The sequence below is a fragment of the Protopterus annectens genome, chromosome 3.part0 (assembly GCF_019279795.1).
Source record: "Protopterus annectens isolate FY-2018-M chromosome 3.part0, PAN1.0, whole genome shotgun sequence".
Lineage (NCBI taxonomy): Eukaryota > Metazoa > Chordata > Ceratodontiformes > Protopteridae > Protopterus > Protopterus annectens.
The window spans coordinates 624,990,824-625,012,171 of NC_056731.1; positions in this window are offsets into that span (position 1 = coordinate 624,990,824).

Sequence of the window (21,348 nt, forward strand, 5' to 3'; positions counted from 1 at the left end):
CATATAACATAAGTAAAAATGTGCTCCCCACACCCCCCCCTAACTTTATATTCTCACTCCAGGGTCGCACTGCAGTGGGGCAAGGGCTTAATACCATTTTTGACCAAATGTTTTTTCAGCCAAATGAGGTTTCAGTGAAGCGGGCTGGCTGAAAGTATTTTCGACCAAATGAAATTCAACTAAAAGCAGTAGACCTATATATATATATATATATATATATATATATATATATATATATATATGTATGTATATAGTAAAGAAAAATGCATTTGTTTATTTATTGATTAGTTCATTTTAATTCATTGATATTGTTGTAAGTAATCTTGTCTAAGTAGGTATTACACAGTGGGATACTTAGAGAAGTTGCCCCAATAGCTCTAATAGTACTCTGCTATTATGTTGTAGTAGCATTATGGAGCTAACTGGCAAGTTCGGAGACATGTAAGTCATGTAAAACAAAAACTTATTGATGTCTAGTTTGCATGTCTCTGAACTGAACACCTAATATAGTTTAGTATATGTGTTTCCCATACTAACCTGTACAATGCTGTTGTACAAGCTCCTACAGACACACACTTACACAGATTTTCTCACACCTAGATAGTGACACTGGCACATGAACAGTCACCCACAGATATAGTCACAATCATACAGATAAACATACACACAGGGACACACACACACACACGCACACACACGCACACACACACGCACACACACACACACACACACACACACACATGCACACACACACACACACACACACACACACACACACACACACGCACGCGCGCGAGTGCACATATTAGAGTATATACAAAGATTTGTAGTACCTACATGCTGAAGGACTAGCCAACTTGCTGCTGCAATACAAAGCAATGGATGTACACCATACATTTTCAGTCCTGACTGCTCTGCTCTGAAATACCTATAAAGAGCTTGTCTTTGAAACACTCCATCATGCAATTTCAACTTACATGTAAGGCTTTAGTACAGAATACATAGCTAATTTACACTAGTCACAGTTCATGGACTGCCTCATTTCCATGTAGCATAATCTGGCAGACCCTGTAGAGTCACTTTACGTGGTAATCCATCCTTTCTGCCCAAAGTAGCCTCAGTGGCAAACATCAATCAAGTCATCAATTTACCTGTGGTCTTCTCTAATTTTTCTAACAAAGTTGAATACATGCTTCATCTCTTAAATGTTCATAGATAGCTCCATTTTTTTTCTCCATAGAACAAAGGATTTTAGAAAAAAATTTATCAGCTGTTCATCTCCTTTGCACCCAATAGGTTGGGGAAAACAGTCTCTAAAGTTACCTTGACAAAGTGGTTAACAGATTGCATATTGTTTGTTTACAGTCATCAAGGTCTGTCTTTGCCCAGACCTCCAAAAGCTTACTCCACTAGATCCATGGCTACTTCATCTGCTTTCTGGCCCAGACATTCTATTGATGATATTTGTGCTGCAGCCACTTGGTCCAATGCCCGTATCTTTATTGCTCATTACAAGTTGGATTTGATCTTCAGAGGTACATCTGCCTTGCTCATTCAGTACTCTGGAATATCTTTCTATCAGCGCCACCTGGGGATCTCATAGATGGTGACTCTGTCCCATTCATTGAGAAATTAATGAACATGCCAACATCAGATATAAAAGTTATGTACTTACCATCATATGCATCTGTGTTGCCTATTTCCATTCTTGCCCTGATAATGATATTAGAACCAGTGTTCCCGTTTGAGCCCCTATCTTTTCCTTTTCTTCCTTTTTTATTTGGGCTATAGTGAGCCCTTATGTTTATGGGGCAGCAAACTCAATCTGAGGTATTACTGAGCTTTGAGGCATTATGAGTAAAGGGAGGAACTCGAGAGTCAGATCTGAGAGTATAAGGAGATACGATCGAGCCAGATGTGAGTTGGATGTGATACCATACATTGAGGAAGCATGAAAATGGACAACATGGATATATATTTATATTTATTTATATTTATATTTATATATATTTATGGTGAGTGCATAACTTGTATTTATTTTGTCTCATTTTATCAAGGAGATCCTCAACTGTTGACTGAATGATTTCTTTTCTTGACCAACACAGCCCAGCTGTGAAGCATGGGCAAAGAACATGAAGACTGTGTTACATGGCTATACAATGGAGTTTGACTGCCATTAATCTGTTACTGATTCTGATGACACCCTTCATTGTCTTCAAAGACCATCTCATGCCTTAATTCCCACACTATTTTAGTCTGTTCTCCCCCTGAACAGTAGACTCTGGATCCCAGTCCATGAACATTTATTGTCGTGCTCCACCCCCTGTTCTCCAGATACACAAATTATTTAGTCTCTTCCTTACCATAATTTCATCCACTTCCAAAATGCATCCATCACTGGTAAATCTAGTGTATATTCAGTGTAGCAATCTCTAGTTCATTTTTGACAGACTGATTGGTTCTAAGCAGAGCTACCCTAGCTAAACACTTAGAATCTGAGTGGTTAAGATCTTTTTATAAAATATAAATTAATTTTATTTGAGAAGGCAAGAGCACTGGTTGAAAATGCACATAGATAGTTCTTGGGTGATACAGTTATTAATGTGAAAAAGGGTGTTGAGCAATGACATAGTGGTAGGGTAAAAATCCCTGAGTGAACTTAAAAACACTTGAGACAGGTCTAAGGTCATCCATAAAATGACTATGAGAGAGTAAACAGGTAGATATGTAAGGTCTGCAGCTTATGTTTATAAATACTGAAGAGAAAATGGGTCATGTGATGCATATTTACTGTCAAAATATGTGTTCTGATGTTTCAAGTAGGAAGCAGGGTCACACACAGACAGCATTATTGGTACTCAACCATGAGACTTTTGAATCTCAACAATCAAATAACACTGGCGGTAAGAATTTCTGATTCAGAGAAAGCCCTACCATGGCTGTGCAACACAAAGAGATGCAGCATCATGGTAGGCTGTCTTAGCAGCAGTACTGCATGCTAATAAGGCAGTCCAGGAAAGAGCCATATGCTAATTATCCAGGTGCTCTCTCCTCAGAACTGCCTGCAGTAAGTAATTTACACAGCTGCATAAATTAGCTAATGGTAATGAATACGACCAGGAGGCTGTGCTCATCCATTATGATAGTGGCAAGTGTTGTGGAGTTTAGTGGTCAGCTAGTGTTAGGAGGTGTGCGAGTATGGGTATATGAGAGGCTGCATGTGTGATTGTATGTGTGTATTTCTGGCTGGTAGACAACAGTAGGAGAGTTGGGCAGGGGGTAGTTATATGTGTGTGTGTGTGTGTGTGTGTGTGTGTGTGTGTGTGTGTGTGTGTGTGTGTGTGTGTGTGTGTATGTGTAAGTGTATGTATGGGATGTGTGTGAATGTGTGCATATCTGTGTGTGTGTGTTTGTGTGTGTGTGTGTGTGTGTGTGTGTGTGTGTTTGCGCTTGTGTGTGTGTGCGTGTGTATGTATATATGTATGTGTTTGAATGAATGCATTGTGTCTGGGAGAATTAATGAGGGGGTGCCTGTGCTAATACTTTGCAGTCACCACTGTTAACTAATGTAGGAAGTGCTAATCTGCACTCATGGTAGTTAACAGCAAACTGCAAGTTAGCAGATAATGAGGTGTTTCCTCATTGTGGCTAATGTCTATGATTCAGCAATCTCTGCATCATGGGCACAGGGACTTTTTACCACAGCCCTTAATGCAAGTGGTGTGAGCAGTGGTGTTCTTTATGAATCCCAGCGAAAACTACAGTTATAGATATTTGCCGTTCATTCTTCTAATACATGGCTGTTACAGAGGATGAACTTGACATTTGGAAGTGGGGAGTGTCTGAGTACATGTGATGTTTGTGTGTGTGTGTGTGTGTGTGTGTGTGTGTGTGTGTGTGTGTGTGTGTGTGTGTGTGTGTGTGTGTGTAAATGTACAGTTATAGGATGCAATACATTTGTGGTTAACTGCTATTTTCAATTGTTTTACTAATAACAGTGATCCACATAATAAGTTACAGCAGCACATTACTTTATATTGTATGCACAGCTGTTATACTAATTATGATTGCCTGCGTGGGTTATGAAGACATTTTACACATATGTGAGTGATTAGGTGTACTGCTGAACGATTGCTCTTTACTGACTTGTTACAGTTTCCTATTATGTTCTTGCTGCTGCAAATGTAGTAGTAAGTTGAATTTCAGCTCTGTTTATTTGAATTCTTCTGAAGCTTCCCTTAAGATGTTTTTGCATTCTAAATTTAGTTTTATGGATAGTTTCCTCCATAAAATGTAATGTTTTGATGGTAGCCTAGCCTTCAAGTGCATAATGACTTTAACACATAGACAACACTGACTGCTGGTTTAACTTGTATATGATTTAATATGCCCATTTTAGTACCAGTATCATGGCAGAAATGACCAAAATAAATTTACAGTTATTTATGGTTAAATAAAAAAACTTTAACAATTGGTAGTCTTGAATAGGCAAATCTGATTATTAAGATTTATGAATTACGTCATGTTATCTGTCACTTTGCATGCCAGTAAATGGCAACATGTGATTCCATGTGATTTTTTTTAAATTTAACAGCTTTTTCTGGGGTATGCATCCAGAGGGACATTCCTAAAGCTTTGTTTTTTTTTTCCAAATATTCTAATTGCACAATTCCACATCAGAGGGGCAGAGTGAGGAATATTTGGCTACATGTATGGTTGCAAAGTCCGGGATATATTACAAAGAATAGAAATTAATGACTAGTCTCATTTTCAGCTTGCATTGGCTCGTAATGAATAGGAGTAGACGGGGTTATCAAATGAAGGCCAGAAGCCTCTGTGGAGGTTGTATGTGACTAGCATTACAGAAGACACTACTAATAGCATTTAAACATTCATAGGGTAAGAAGGAATGGATGTTTGGACGTAATAAAAAAATGCATTTTGTTTTGAGTGATTATAATTTTACCACAGCTCCTCAGTGTGTGCAGGACAGATATGCCAATAATTATGGGCTACAAATACCATGTCTGTGTACATTATGAAGTCTTTCCCTTCCTGCATGGCCTCGTGCTGAAGGCCTCTTTCTCATATATGATCTTAAGAAAGGTACACCTACAAGTTTCAATTAAGTAACATATGCTAAAATTCCTGTTGTTTTTTTACTGAGGAATGATTTAAAAATGTGTATGAGACCACTGCTTTTCTCCCTTATGGTCCTAGATCTAGAAACGTTTCATATGTCTTGATCATCAGACATCAAAGTGTGATTTTCTCTAACTGTTAATATAATCAGTCTTCTTTTGTTGTGTTCTTGAAGTTCTTTCTGGTTTTTAAGATACACCTTAAGAATGTTGAAATATAAACATTGCTGTGGTTAATGTGCTTGTGTGTTTTACCTAGAATGGTGCACTGAGGTGAAATAGCTTGTTTCCAGGTGCATTCTGAGGGAATTGGTACATGTAACATTAAAAAGAATGATATAATAGGTGTGGTTCCTAAACAGAAAAAAAGCATGGGCATTTGGACTGAAGCAATGCAGAACAGCAAGAGGAATCCAAAGAGCTATATTGAATTGTATTATAACCCACCTTCTTTGTCCAATTCTTCCTGGCAGATTCCCCACAAAAATATGAGGCAAAAATCTGGACAGTTGAGCGGTATGACTCATCTGCCATGTCAGTGAAGATTTCAAAAGCATAGTAACATGCCACACAAAGCAATTATTAGAAATGCAAATATGCTACAATCCAATATTGTCATTTAAACGTCTATATGCAGATTTTGAAGTATTATACCAGGTATATATGAAATATGGAAGAAATGCTACAGATGTTATAAAAAATATGGAAGTCTTTATTTTGAAGCCTAGAAAATTGATTATATATATATTTTTAAGGAAAACAACATTTTTTAACAAAATATAGAGGGCTATGACTGGATGTCATTGAAGATCAAGAGGTGAATGCTGGCATCAACTTCGAAAACAAAAGTAATTGTTGTGAAACCCAATCATAACTTATTTGTAGTGCATGGCACTTTATCTGCTCCATTTGCTATTAGTTACAGGAAAAAGTGCAGGAATAAGAAGTGTTTTACCAGGATTTCAAAGCTGTTAAAACTACTTAGTGCTGAAAAACATACAGTGGGAAGTATCAATGTGTCCATCTGAAGAACAGACAGCTTCAAAAGCTGTTAGACAATTCAGTAAGGCACACTTTTTATTTATAAATGTTGCAGAAAGAAGTATCTAACAGGTTTCAAAGTTGTTTATCTTCTCTTCTTTGCCAGCCAGTACTGTCTGATGTTAATCCCCAGCATGAAAACTGATCTTAACAGTCCTTGGAGTGCTTAACAAAAGTGCATGCTCTTTTCTGACATCAGAAAAGTTCTTAAGATTTTTTATTTTATGTATTTATTTATTTATGTATGTATGTATGTATGTATGTATGTATTTATTTATTTATTTATTTAATCATTTATTTATTTATTTATTTTGCTGCATAATCATGCATAACAGGCACTACAAGACATTTTAACAGCAACTATTATCAAACTAAATTTTGTGATTGATATGATTTGTTGACCGATCTAGAAAGATGCTTTAACTTACCTCAGGACATATAAAAAAAATTGGTTTGCTGCTTCACTACACTTTTGGTCCAGTACATTTCACTAATGGGATTCAATGGATTACATGTAGAAACAGTAAGGAAAGGAATCAAGATGCTGCAGGATCCACCACAGGCCTGGTTCAGTGAGTCTTGGTCTATGTAGTATGTTGTGAGGTTCTGTGTTCAAGTCTCCTGCTGTACAAAGGGAAGAGTAAACAAAAGGTTAGAATAAGGGAAAATCATAACTTAATATTAATCAAGTGATAAAAGAAACGTATGAAGATACAAAAAAATCAAAGTTTTTTATACATTTATAATTTGGTAACAGTTTTTACAAGGCAGTAGTACAGGAAATATGTGGAAGGAAATGAAGATTTTCTTCTTCTTCTTCCCAACAAGAGTTTCAAAACAAAAAACACAGCCACAGACCTGGAGAAATACTTTAATGCAAAAAGACTCTAGCACCTAGGCTCAAAAGCCTTCAAAGGACTCCTTTGAAGGCTTTTGAGCTGAGGTGCTAGAGTCTTTTTGCATTAAAGTATTTCTCTGGATCTGTGGCTGTGGTTTTTGTTTTTGTCTTGTATTCTACAGAGTGGCTTACAAGAGTTTCAAAACAATTTACCCACATGATCACTCCAGACTTCCATGTGCAAATATATGTGTATGCTATGAGTATTGTGGTACAAGTTGAGCCAAGGCCTCTCGAATCTATATATGTGTCACATCTACCTTCAGGGCAGCTGTCACTTCTGTGCCCATATATAGTCCCTCATTTTCTCCGACCTTCACATATTTGGATGATACTATTGACTTGCAGTGTAACAATGCCTTAGGTAAGGAATTCCAGGGACTAACACCCTTACTATGAGCTAGTACTTTCTTAAACCTAACTTGAAATATCTCGTTTCCAGTTTGTACTACCATCCCATTCTTTCTTGAATGTACTACTTTACTTCTACCATTCCCATTTGGATCTATTCTAAAACATTTATATTATATCTGTGTCATTTATCCTTTCTCTGCCTGTGCATATGTGGCCAAATTGTAGCTCTTTGATCACATCCTAGCACGTAGTCCATTACCCCCTCCATTCACTTTGTCATTTTAGTAACTCTGTATTGCATACTTTCTATCCACCTATTTTTGTTTCCAACATGTGATCCTCATATACTTTCAGGACCTGCAACCTTAGGTGTCTTCCTTGGCATATATAGCTTCCATTGCCCCATGCAACTTTTCTGTAGCAGTTAATAGAGTGCAGACAGTATGGCTCCCATTAGCAGCGGGCAGACAGGGTGGTTCCCATTAGTAGAGGGCTGACAGTGTGGCTCCCAGTCACTTCCATTCCTACTACAGTACAGATTCTTATTCAAAACTAATTTAAGTAGAAATAATAAATATTATGGGCTGCCTTTAATAAATGAATAATTTTGTTTGTGTGGCAAAAAAAGAAAAATTCCACAATTTTCTTTAAAATGTCTATTGTATCCTTTGTACTTTTATTTATACTGCATGTAAGGGGGTCTGGCACCAATCATTTTATTTAGCCTGTCTTTGGTTATGCTATGAAAGATCACAAACTAATCACCAGAGAGAATCTAGCTTGTGATCACAACTCAGGAAAACAAGTCCTTCTACTGCTCCCTATATTTATACCAACAATATCATTGCACAACATTAGAGAAGGGAGCAACTCTCAAAGCAGTTCACAGTGGCCTCAGGAAATCACTGTTTTCATTCCAACACAATTGAATAAGACAGAAAGAATAAGTAACTTCTTACTGGCCTATATTGTTATACAGTAATCTGATATGGAAGGTTAAGGGGCACCACTCCCATTCAAACCATTTCACTAAAAGTACAGGCTGTAGAAAGGAACAGGCTCACTTTATTAAAAAATCAGACCATCTTGCTATTTGCAATAAATTAAAATGGGTGTGGAAGGCTGTAAAAGTTATACAAACTTTTTCCACACCCTGTTAGGATTCATAAGTCAAAGGACCACCACCACTGAAAAATCCATGCACTTGTCTTTAAATATTTTGTAACTTTAGGTTTATTTGGAGTGTCCTATGTGAGTCATGTCATCTAGTTTCCTATACACTACTTCACAGCATGGCTGTGAAGCTATAACAATGGTCACTGTTCTACACTTTGTTCCATATTTTTTTTTGTGTTATTGAATATTTTATGTTGCACTTTGTAAGAACTAGTTGCAATTAAGTCCTTTCATCATTTCTATAAGATAGGTACAGCTACAGCCTCCAGGAAATCTCCATCTACAGGGCATTTTTGTCAAGAAGCAAGAATAAGCCTGAAAAGGAACAGTGTGCTATATTTTGAATGTCACAGGTAAGACAAACAGAAGGTATATATCATATCAATCCATTTATTCATTCTCGGATACCCTGCTTAATCCAGTACTGGGTCATATGATAGCTGGAACCTATCCTCTCATTCAACAGAAACATGGTACAGAAGATCATCCTGAATGATGAACCAACCCAATTACATGATGTTAACAGAAGCTCATTCTGCCACTGCATACACACCTATGAGCAATTAGATGATTGGCAGTTCATCTAAGACATATTTTTGGAGGCAGAAGCAAACTGGAATCCCAAACAAAAGCCCCATAAACACAAAGAGGATGTGCAGACTCCACACAAAGGCACCCCGTCTAAGAACCAAACTGGAAAACTAAGCATTGTGAGGCAGCAACACTAGCGGTGTTACCTCTGTGCTATAACTTTACAATATATTTAAGTTTCAATAGAGATAAGGATAGAACACTGAATTGATAAAGCAGAAGTTATAGAGCTATTTTGAGTTGAGAAAAAATGTCATACATCCACTATTTGTTTGTCTTGAGCACATAAGGTCATGCAGAGAATAGTGATGGTTATTTTACTCAGTGGGAGAACTGAAAATTGACTATGAGTTTAAGTTAGAGGATTCTTTAGCATAGAAAAGAATTATCCATGGTACCTGACATGATCAGATGAGAGTCAGGTCACTGCTCTAAACAGAGCTAATATTAAATATAGTGACCGATGCTTGCAGAATAAATTAAATATCTTTCTCTGCAGAAACAGCTCACAGGAAAGTAAGAATTGTGTAAAGTTGCATGAAAAAATAGAAACATTAAAAACACATAAAAGTACAATAAGAATGAGCCACTGAATCATGGGATACAAGAAGAGCATAAGAAACATGAAAAGCATACAAAAATGTCTAATTGAGTAGTTCTGTGCATGGTCTGGTTATCAGCATTATTAACAGAGATGTCCTGGAATTAAGAAATATATAGAACCTGTGTCAAGTAAATTCATTTTGCTGTGGTGGGTAGTATGTAAGAAATGAATCTGTGGCTTATAGTAATATAGACTGTGTGACAAAGTCATGAAAATATTTTTTTTATGGGCCAAATAATTGTAGAAGAAATACATAATATTAATAGTGTACAAGAAAAAGGATATACAGTTGTATTTATAAATGCAGAAAAGCCATCTGTTTATACATTTTTAGAATTATGGAAATATGACTATGACAGGAAAACAGTATTTGTTATTTGGGACTCAAACCACAAATCTCCATCATTCCATAGTGGTATCTCTGCCAGTGGACTGTCAAGAGCCTTTGGAAAGCTAGGCATTGAGTCTTCCATCAAGAGCCATTTTCCCTTTGGATGGAAAACCCTACCATGGTGATTAAGGTCAATACACACACACACACACACACACACACACACACACACACACACACACACACACACACACACACACACACACACGCAGAGAAGCATTCTGTTTTGACATTGTTAGAATCATGAAAATATGAATGGAAAATATTAACTCTTATTTGGGACTCGATCCATGATTTCTAGCATTCTGTACAGGAGTCATTGCTGCTAGACTAACAAGAGCCTCTTGACAGTATGTAGAGAAAGTAACACAGAATTTGTAAAAGACCAATTAGAAATTCCTGCACAAGAACTCAAAAATTAAAAATAAAATTATTGTATTTAAACTAGAGACTGTCAGTGAGTATAATGTGCGTTTATTCAAATATTTAAATCTTAAAGAAATTAAATTGAAAACATGGAAACTATGAATAACTTAGTTACATCATGGTATGAATCTAATGAGTCACAAAGTGTTCATTTATGAATACAAGAATAGCAAATGTAAGGTTCAGTTCCAAACAGTTTTATTTGACTCCCTGGCTACATTGGGTCACTTGACAACTAGAAACTTTGGTAACTTGAAAGGAATTCATAACACACATGCACAGTATAAATGTGCACAGGTAATAGGTACAAAATTTGTATTTGTGATTACAAATACCTATTTATTTATTTGGGTAATTTGTCAGGATTTTTTTCATTTCCAGACAGCTCCAGAAATGTTGCTAGTAGTGCATACTCCATAGTTACCACATAAAGTGGAAATTAAAAGGACTTGAGCAGAATGGAGTGCATGTATGATTATTTATTCTTTACTGACTGGGTTAGTTGCACTAGGATAGTAACCTCTTTTCAGGGGAAACTTAAGGTGGTATTTATATTACTAGGGGAAATCTGGCCAGGGATTAGGAAACTTCACATACTATTTTTGATAAATGCTCTTTTACATTCACTTGAGCTGTCAACAACTCAAGTAGATGGGATCTCATTTTAATGTCTCATCTGAAAGATGACACAATCAGGAGTGCAGCACCCCCTTATGCTGCACTGCAGTGTCAGCATTCAGTCTACTCCATGTGGTACTAAAACCCACATTTTCCACCAAAGTTGAGTGTGCTATTGGTTGCACCACTGACACCAAATCATGCTGACTGTACATAGTGTAGTTACTATTGTGAAGCTTGATAGCATTTGCATATATGTAGGTCCAGAATATATTAAAAAAAACTTTACAGGGACAACATTGTCCATGTTATAAAAAAAATCAGAAATGTGGTTTTGGCTTTGCCAAGTGCAGTGTGCATTTTTTTGTTAGGCAATAACTGTGGCAAATTAAGCTTGGTAAGAAAATGATTAAACTTTGAACATTTCATTTACCTACAGTGCTACAGATATTTCTTAGACTACCATTTAATATATAATCAGTACTTGAACTTTTCAGAGAACTCTTTTGTAGGTGACTGAAGGATTTGAAATTATTGTTGACATTGTTAGTGTTATTCTGGTATGCCCTGTGATTAAAAAAGAGTTAGAAAAGAAGCTGATTTGATTATTGAAAAGACTGAAACAACACATGCTGAACAAAAGTAAGTATAAAACAGAGGTATACTGATGAGATACATGGGTCACATTAGTTTCAAAGGATTTTGAGCAAGGTAATATACATACTAGAATAGTGCTATAATAAAGCTGCAAAATTTGCAGCAAACCTCCCATATAGGTCGCACCATTGCTTTGCCCTAAAAAACTCCTCTATTTACAGTGGATATAAAAAGTGTACACACCCCTGTTAAAATGCCAGGTCTTTGTGATATAAAAAAATGAGACTCCCAATAAATCATTTCAAAACTTTTCCCAACTTTAATGTGACGGATAACCTGTACAATTCAATTGAAAAACAAACAAATCTGTTAGGGGAAAAATATAAAAAATGTACAATAAGCTGGTGGCATAAGTTTGCACACCCTTGAACTCATACTTTGTTGAAACACCTTTTGATTTAATTACAGCATTCAGTCTTCTTGGGTAGGGATCTATCAGCATGGCAGATCTTGACTTGGCAATATTTGCCACTCTTCCTTTCAAAAGCACTCCAAATCTGTCAAATTGTGAGGGCATCTCTTGTGCACAGCCCTCTTTAGGTCACCCCACCATTTTTTTTATTGGATTTAGGTCTGGGCTCTGGCTGGGCCATTCCAAAACTTTAATTTTCTTCTGGTGAAGTGATTCTTTTATTGATTTGGATGTATGGTTGGGGTCATTGCCATGTTGAAAGGTGAAATTCCTCTTCATCTTCAACCTTCTAGCAGATGCCTGAAGGTTTTGGGCCAAAAGTGACTGGTATTTGGAATTGTTCATAATTTCCTCCACCTTGACTAAAGCCCCAGTTCTAGCTGAAGAAAAGCAACTCCAAAGCATGATACTGCCACCACCATGCTTCAACTTGGGGATGGTGTTTTTTTGGTGATGTAAAGTGTTGTTTCTGCCCCAGACATACCTTTTGGAATTGTGACCAAAAAGTTCAACTTTGGTCTCATCAGACCATAACACATTTCCCACTTTCTTTTGGGACACTTGATGTATTGTTTTGCAAATTTTAGCCAGGCCTAGATGTTTTTCTGTATAAGAAAAGGCTTCTGTCTTGCAACCCTTCCCCATAGTCCAGACATATGGAGAATATGGGAGATTGTTTTCACATGTAGTACACAACCAGTACATGCCAGAAATTCCTAATGCGCCTTAATTGTTGCTGTAGATCTCTTGGCAGCCTCCCTGACCAGTTTTTGTCTTGTCTTTTCATCAATTTTGGTGGGATGTCCAGTTCTTTGCAACATCACTGTTGTCCCATATTTTCTCCACTTTTTGATGACTGTCTTCACTGTGTTCCATGGTATATCCAATGCTGTGGAAATTGTTTTGTACCCTTCTCCTGACTGATACCTTTCAACAATGAGATCCATTTGATGCTTTGTAAGCTCTGTGAACCATGGCTTTTTCTGTAGCAGGCAACTTAATAAATGTCAGGAAAATCCTACTAGGACAGCTGAACTTTATTTGGGGTTAATCAGAGTCTCTTTAATTGATGGCAGGTGTGTACCCAAGAAGACTGAATGCTGTAATGAAAGTAAAAGGTGCTTCAACAAAGTATTAGTTTAAGGGTGCGCACACTTATGCAACCAGCTTATTGTACATTTTTTTATTTTTTATATTTTTCCCCTAGCAGATTTGCTTGTTTTTCAATTGAATTGTACAGGTTATAGGTCACAATAAATGTGGGAAAAGTTTTGAAATGATTTATTGTGGTCTCCTTTTTTTATATCAAAAAATCTGACATTTTAACAGAGGTGTATACACTTTTTATATCCACTGTAGAACTCTTTCACCTATTGTCTACCTCTCAAATGAATATAATACATACTGTCATCCACAACCTTGAAAAAATGTCAAGCTTGACCAATATTCTTACTTGATATATTCCAAACAGAGCCCTATGATCAAGTCATAAAGGCTTACTAAGTGTGCCTGAATCAATTAACTCAGCAGCGGACTATTCTCATGTCATGTCTCAAAAATGTGGAATGCCACTTCGCTCCCTATAAGAGTAGACTCTTCAAACAAATATGTTTAAAAAGTCCTAAAAATACATCTCATGGATAATTGGACTTGCTCTTTCTCCAGTCTAGGCTAAAATAATATTTCTTCTCATTTAAACCCGTATTGAATATTCCAGTTTTTCTTTTTTTTTTCTTTTGACCCCAGCTGATAGTCTGTGTTTTCTCTATCATTACTACATCATCTTCTCTGGTTAATTTATATCAATTCTCCTACCTATGCTATTCTGACTGTGCTCTAGAATCCTTCTCAATTCATTGTGGAAGTGGAAGTGCACTTGTATTGCTATTATTAAATTTTGCTGAATGTATAGGTTCATATGTAGGTACTAGGCTATCTGCCAGAGGGCATTTATAAGCCTAGCCTGAGTGTGTCAGCTTTTGCCGCCCCATTGATTAATTAACTGAGCCTCTGTCAAGAAGAGCCAATGAAGTGATTCCAGGGGTGTATTTTCTGTTACCCATCCACTCGTCAAGGTTTCTCTTGAAGAGTGTTAGTGAGGGGCTCTGCCTAATGTAGTTAGGAATTTTGTTCCAAAGCACGGGGAGTCTCTGTGACAGGAATCTATCCCTCCAGCATGTTCTATTTATTGTTGTGGCAAGGTTTAGCTCACTAGAACGAGTGGCTCGTAGTGACTTGAATTTCTTTAGGTGGAGCATGTCCATCAATTTTTGAGTTGGACATGGCTTTGTAAGTCAGGCAGAGATCACCTCTGAGTAAGCGATATGCGACAGTACAGCTGGAGTTTTTCCAGTCGGGCTGCATAGGACATATGTTTGAGGCCAGTAATCCTCTTGGTGAGGTACTTTTGTGGTCTTTCCAACTGTTGGAAGTGTCTTGTGAGGTACATCCCAAATGGGGCATTGCACTCTATGATGGGTCTGATGAGTGACGAGTAGAGGGGCACTATAACCTCTTTATTTCTAGATGCGAACCCTTTAGTAATTAGATGGGCTACATAGATAGATTTCCAAACTACTTTGGCAATATGATTGTCAAAGGAGAGATTACTATTTACCTGGGTCCCCAGATCTCTTATTACCTCTTCTGTATCAAGGGGGCTGCCACTTATGTGGTAATTCATGGGTGTTTTGTTTTTCCCAAAAGGGATGGCTATGCATTTTTTGGCATTTAGCTTGAGACTCTGACTTTGACACTAGGTGTCCGTCTCAGTAAGGCCCTTTTGGAGAATGTCCGTTTCAGCTAGAGAGTCAATCATGGATCCCAGTTTGTGGTCATTGGCAAACTTGGCTAGCCATAGTCCTCCTGTGTTTGCCTGTACTTCTAAGAAGTATATGCCGAACAGTAGAGGTCCCAGAACTGAGCCTTGTGGGACATCACTTGTGACTGGTTTAGAGTCGGACCTAGAGCCTGCTATTCTTACAGTGTGAGTTCTGTCTGTAAGCCAGCTGGCAACCTATCTCATGATGTAGGGGTTTATGTTCAGGCTGGTGAGTTTTTATATAATTCCCGAGTGGGGAATGGTGTCAAAAGCCTTGGCGAGGTCAAGGTAGGCTGTGTGAACTACCTTTCCCTCATCTATGGCCTTGGTGATTGTCTCAAAGAAGTCAACCAGGTTTAGTAGGCATGATCTGCCTTTAACAAAGCCGAACTGGGTCGGGTCAATTGTTTGGAGGTTTCCAATGTCTTTGTTAATGAGTTCCATGATGATGCGCTCCATAGCCTTGCAGACCAGGCTAGTCAGGCTTATGGGGCGATAGTTACCAGGGTCAGTTGTGGCCCTTCCTTTGTGGAGCAGAATAACCGTTGCTGTGCACCATTCTATGGGCATGTAGCCTGTGGAGAGGCTGAGGTTGAACAGTGTGTTTAGGTGGGGGGGGGTTGTTCGTTCTGTACTTCGTGCAAGATGCAGCCTAGGACACCATCTGGCCCCATTGACGCTGTGCTTTTGGCTTTTGAAAGGGCTGTTTTCACCTGTGCGTCTGTGATATCCAGGGCACTACACTTTTCTGGTATTGTTGTGGGCCCTTTTGGGGGTGAGAGGGGGGTGAAGTTTGCACAGAATCTATCAGCCAGGATGTTGGCAATATGAGTGGGTTCAGTATATTTTGTGCTATTTTGCACTAGCTCAGAGCATATCTGCGAGTTGCCACTTAGATTCTTGACATAGCTAAAGAAGGCTTTGTGGTTATCTTTTGAATCCTTGGCTATTTTTCTTTCAAAGTTAGCCTTGGAGGATTTTATGAGGGACCTTAGTTTCTTACTGATACTGATCAGGGATGTCTCCTTCTTGGGATTTGATTTTTTTCTGAACTAGTTTCCTCCTTTTATTGTATAGCCTGTTTATGGCGGAGGTCGACCAGACTGGTTTCCTTCTCTTAGGGGAGTGAGTCTTGGTTTTGCTAGGGATGGCACAATCCATGCATCCTTGTGCTCATAGAGTGCATTTGTAAAGGTTCCTGCATCTTGGACACTGTTATCCTTTAGCGTGGGGGCTGCGAAACTTACCACCTCTGTCTTAAGTAAGGTGAAGTTTGCTATAGAAAAGTTTTTAACTGTGGTTTCCTTGGTTGGAGGTGGTGGTGTGGTGTGGACATCCAGAGTGATTAGTTTATGTTCTGATCTAACCAGTGACAGGTTGACTTCTGGTGTGGAACACCTATCACCCATGTTTGTGATGACCAGGTCCAATATGTTTTCACCTCTGGTAGGGAAGTTTACCAGCTGATCCAGGACATTTGAGTTGATGAATTTCAGGAAGCGCTGGGCCTGGGAATTTGTACTCAAGTAGTTTTCCCAGTGAATGGTAGAGTAATTGAAATCGCCCAATATCAGGGTGTTCGGTAGGACCTTCATGTTTTCCAGTGTCTCCAGAAAGGTGGAGTGGTGGTTCTGGGTCATGGAGGGTGATCTGTAGCAGGCCACAATTTGCATTGCAGATTTGCCTGATGTTAGTTGCACATGGATGATCTCAGAGGTATCATGCTGCGCCACTAACCTGGAGGTGTGGGTATTCTTAATGAATATGGATACACCCCCTCCTTTTGTGTTTCGGTCCATGTTCTGTGGCTGAAATGTGTGGTATAGGTTGTAGCCCAGTAGTACTGGGGTGCACTGTGGAGCCTTGAACCAGGTTTCAGTTACTGCACAGATGTCGATGTTCTCCATACTGAGGAGTGCTTCGAGCATGTGCATTTTAAGATTTAAACTCCTGGCATTGAGCAGCATAACCCTCATTTTTTTATTTGTGCTGTTTATGGAGGTGGGTTTGACTTTTGTGTCTTGCCTAAAAAAAGGCACTATGGGGGTAGCAAGAGCTTTGGCCAGTATTCAAATGCCTAGGGGTGACAGGTGCAAGCTGTATTTTGAGAAGCAATGAGGCTTGTCAAGCATGTTGTCCCAGGCTGACAGACACTGGATCCCCTTTGAATGACACCAGAAGCTTAGCCAATTGTTGAAATTGATAATTTTTTCTTTATACTGCGGTATCATTCTTGGTGAGGGCAGGATGCTACTCAGGGTCAGGGTCATAACTGCCTGAGCTACATGATCAGAGAGCTCTTCCATGTCTCTTTTCATGTAGTCCAGGGAGGTACGTCTCAGGTCATTCACACCAACATGAACAATGACCCCAGAGTCATATTTGTACTTGTTCTGGAGTGACCTGAGTGCTTGTGTTATGTGGCAGATTCTGGCTCCCGACAGGCAGCTAACAGTAACCTTCTCCTTGTCCAGCCTAGTGAGTGGGACGCCAGTGTGCCTGACTATAGAGTCGCCTATTACTAGTGTGTTAGGTATGTTATTTCGCCTTAAGGGCTGTGATTGTGCAGCACACTGATTTTGTGTTTTATGTGTTGTCTGGTTTGTGACGGGAGGTGCAGGTTTTTTGGGTGTCTGCTTTGGAGGTCTGTGATGCTTTTGCAGGTTTTTATTTAGAGCCTCTGAGTATGATTTAGTGTATTTATGTGTATTTTTGCCAGTGCTGGTTTAGTATGTCTATGTGAGGCTGGAGGTGTGGTGCAAGTGTTAACCTTCTCCTCATGACTGCCTGTTCCAGTCTTGGGTGGAGAGAACTTAGCCTCCAGTTTAGCTATATAATTGCATCTCTCGCATATGTTAATGTTTTGTGGTAGGAGGAGAGGGTTGTCTGTGTACATGAGGCAGTTGTAACATTGCCTCAGGATACCTAGGTTCACCAGCTGGACTGGAGAGTATACCTGAAATTGCTCTTTGGTCATGCCTGAATAGTAGGGTGAGCTGCTTAGTTGCTTGGTTGGTGAGGGGTGAATAATGAGCCTTGCCCTGCTGGGCAATCCAGTGTTGGGTTATATTAGTGCTTGTTATTAGGTCTGAGTAATTGCTGGCCTATAGGATGCTTTTTAAGTGGTTAAGTTGAGAGTTAGACTACTTTCAAGGGAAAAACTGAAGAGGAGACTTGGTGGAGCTGGGATACATTTAGCCCTAGCTAACTGGCGCTGCCCAGATGTGCAAAACCATGCAAACATGGTTTTTACTGCAGGGAAATGTAAGAGATAGAAATGAGCCCAAAATGGCCTATAAACCACGAACCTTCTTAATGTAAAATAACTGGCCTGAAGCCCAAGTGCTTAAACCAGAGCTAATGCACTTTTAGAATAACAGACACTGAGCCTTCAATCAGCAGTTCCCAATGTAGAAGGATGTAAACTACCTGTCCTGCCACAGCAGACCACGAACCTTCTTAATGTAAAATAATTGGCCTGAAGCCGAAGTGTTTAAACCAGAACTAATACACTTTTAAAATAATAGACACTGAGCCTTCAATCAGCAGTTCCTAATGTAGAAGGATGTAAGCTACCTGTCCTGCCACAGCAGTTCAGACCACAAACGTTCTTAATGTAAAACAATGGGTCTGAAGCCCAAGAGCTTAAACCAAAAGGCTTAAAATGATAGCTACACTTTAATCAGGTTACTACCAAGTAGTAATAAATACAATTGAATACTTTTAAGAAGGCCTGGATTAGTGCTCAAGTTATGCAAACAAAGCTAGATTCAGCAGGCCTGGATCTAGTCTATGCTACAGCAAACAAGGCCCACCAATTTCAACAAGAAACAGTTCAAATATGCAGGGACTGTATGCTGCCCATATGTATTTATAAATTGTTACATGTTGACCGGGCCAACTGAGAGCAGTGAATTTTGAGAGCTTAATAAACTAGTATAATAATATAGGAACATTTTATAATTTTCCAGTTTAAAACATCAGAAATCTATAGATAAACTACTAAATTACATAAATATCAATTTTTGTGGAGATATACAAAAATTTTCCTGTCAAATAACTTGGAGATATATTGAGTCACTGAATATAAACAACTCAAAGAATTCTCATCCAGATGCTGCTTTGAAAAAAAGAACTGCAATGGATGACATCTACCTTACAGGAACTATCTTTGAAGATGGATGGCTTTAAAAATTACTTAGAAAACCTAAAATTACATTCTCAAAAACAGACTGATACTCTTAAGGAACTACTACAGCAACACCATACAAAAATAACAAATATAGAGACTTCTCTAAATGACATTGAAGGGAGACTCAAATTGGAAGAGTTCCAAAAAGAATTTCTGCTTAAACAGAATACATGGCTGTTTAACAAAATAAATGACTTAGAAAACAGGGAAAGGAGAAACAACATAAGGATCTTTGGTCTGCCTGAAAACACTGAAAAAGACATTATTTCATTCTTAGCAACCTGGATTCCTGAATTTTTAGACTTGAAAGAGGGACTTTCATTTGGAATAGAAAGGGCACATAGAGCACTGAGGAAACCTGTTTCTAACTTAACAAATACTCCACCTAGATCCATAGTTATAACATTTCTTTCATTTCTGGACAAGGAATTAATACTAAAATCTGCTTGGAGAAAATCATCCTTAAAATACAATCAAAGCCTGATAAGATTTGACAATGATTATTCTTCCAGAATACTAGAACAAAGGAAAAAAGTCTGGCCAATAATAAAACTGTTGAAACTAAACAACATTAAAGCACAGCTGGCCTTTCCAGCCAAGATAAAATAATTTTTGCCAATGAGATGAGAACCTTTAATTACTTAGAAGAAGCTACTATATTCATTAAAAACAACAACATAGTGTCTGCCCCAGATGAAATGGAATGGATGGCCCCTACTCTTAAAATAATAAAAGAAACAAATCCTTAGACTGATGCTAGAAAGAAGAAATAAAAAACTGATTCCAAGATAGCTGTCCCAAAAAAATAACTCTTACAACTACATCTCTCAAAGTATCAACTGATATGGTACATCACTCGTCATCTGTTTTTATTTTAAAAAAAGGAGGGATTCTTAAACAACTGAGAAACAGTAATGATTTATTCAGAATGTTCAAAGAGTCCAATAATTCTTCACAAACAAAGGTAGGTCAAGATGGGTTACTATTTACATTATATATAAGCCAAACAAAGCAACATATAATATAAATATAGAAGTTTCTATTCCCCTACTTGAACTCAATGAATGCTTATCTTGTTCATTTTTCATTGATTTTACTTATAATAATTTAAGTAATAAACTAATTCGACAAGGTACCATTCATCAGTGTTCAGACTCAAAAGTAACACATTAACATCATATATAATAGCAGTAACAGTAGAGTGTTTTGAAAAAAAAATGCTGTCATGGAGACTAATGCCTTCTTCAGTCAAATTATGATTTGTAAATGCCATGTATATCCTGGTTATATAATAGTAGCAAGCTCTTAGTACAAATGTCATCATTATTCTGTCTAAATATAGGTAATATCAGTTATGGCAGGTATCACAGCTACGAGTATTGTTTGATCAATCCTGATATGGTGTGCGTGGATGCAGCTGTGTCTGGCAGCTAGTACAAATGTCATTATTATTCTGTCTAAACATAATTAATATCAGTTATGGCAGGTATCATAGCTTTGAGTTGTTGTTGTGTCTTTCAGCTTTTCCTGGTTAGGGGTCGCCACAGCGGAACTCCGGTCCGCTAATGATTAGCAGTAGATTTTTATGTGCTGGCTTGCCGGGCCTAACACACAACCTTCAATGAAGGAATGCCCATTCACGCATGTCGCCACACAGAAGACGCTCTAACTGAGAATCGAACGGGCAACGTCTAACTGTGAGGCGACAATGCTTCCGCAGCATCACCACCGCTGGTCTGCATAGCTTTGAGTGCTGTTTGATTAAGCCTGACATGGTATATGTGAATGCAGCTGTGCTGGCAGCTGTTATATGTTGCTGTTTTCATCTCCAGGAAGCTGTGGGTTGTGGCTTGTGATCAAGGTTTACTGATGCTTGTGTATTAGGAAGAGACATTTGGTGTTTTAGCCTGGATCCAGGGGAAGGGGGTGGCTAGAACTGTAATTTGGGATATTTTGGCAGAGAATGATTTGTTTGTACATCTGCTGAGTGAGAGGTGGGAAGGGTGGAGGAGTGTGTTGTCTCTTG